The following is an 854-nucleotide window of genomic DNA, read 5'->3' on the forward strand; positions in this document are numbered from 1 at the left end:
AAAAAAAAGATGAGCTAAGTAAAATTTTAGCACCCCGCCTTCACACCTTAATAGCACATCAGACTTCAGTATAATATTAGTGGATTCCAGCTGAAAGAGCTGGAAGATACAGACTATCCTTCACAGAAAAACTGAGCAAAGTACAACATCAACTGGGGAAATAAAAATAAGACCACTAGAAAAAGTGGAAGCTCATGGCACCTATAATTATGGAAGGGATTAAATACAACCCAATTCCTGTAAGATGAATATGAATTCTCAACTAGAGGCTTAGTTACCTTAATTCCTAATATCAAATATATATTGAGTTTTCAACAAAAATTATAAAGTTCTCCAAAAGAAAAAGCACAGAAGCACAGACATCAGAACAAGACTTCTATGTACTATTGATTTAGGACTTTTCAGAGAGAAATTTTAAAACAAGTATATTACAGGATTTAATGAAAAAGCAAGCAACATGTAGGAGTAGATGAGTAATATAATCAGAGTGAAGGGAATTCAAATCAAGAATGTTTTAAATGCTCTTTAAAATGAAAAACACTAAAGAGAAAAACGAATGCTATTAATAGGCTCATTAGTGGAATCAACAGAGCTCAGGAACTGATAGGTGATCTTATAGGTAGGTCCAGAGACATTTTCCAAACCTTAGAGCAAGGAGAGAAAGCAATGAAAAGCTAAGAACATCGAGAACTGTGAGAAATATCCACAGTATAAGTTATGTGTAAATGATTACCCAAAAAGATAAATAAGAAAGAATGAGGAGAGTCTGGTTTTATCCCATGCTTTTTCAGTCACAGTCCAGCTGGCCTTGGTGAGCTCCCAATAGATCAGCCCCACTGTCTCATTGGGTGGGT

This window comes from Microtus ochrogaster, unplaced genomic scaffold (assembly GCF_000317375.1).
Source record: "Microtus ochrogaster isolate Prairie Vole_2 unplaced genomic scaffold, MicOch1.0 UNK50, whole genome shotgun sequence".
Taxonomy (NCBI): Eukaryota; Metazoa; Chordata; class Mammalia; order Rodentia; family Cricetidae; genus Microtus; species Microtus ochrogaster.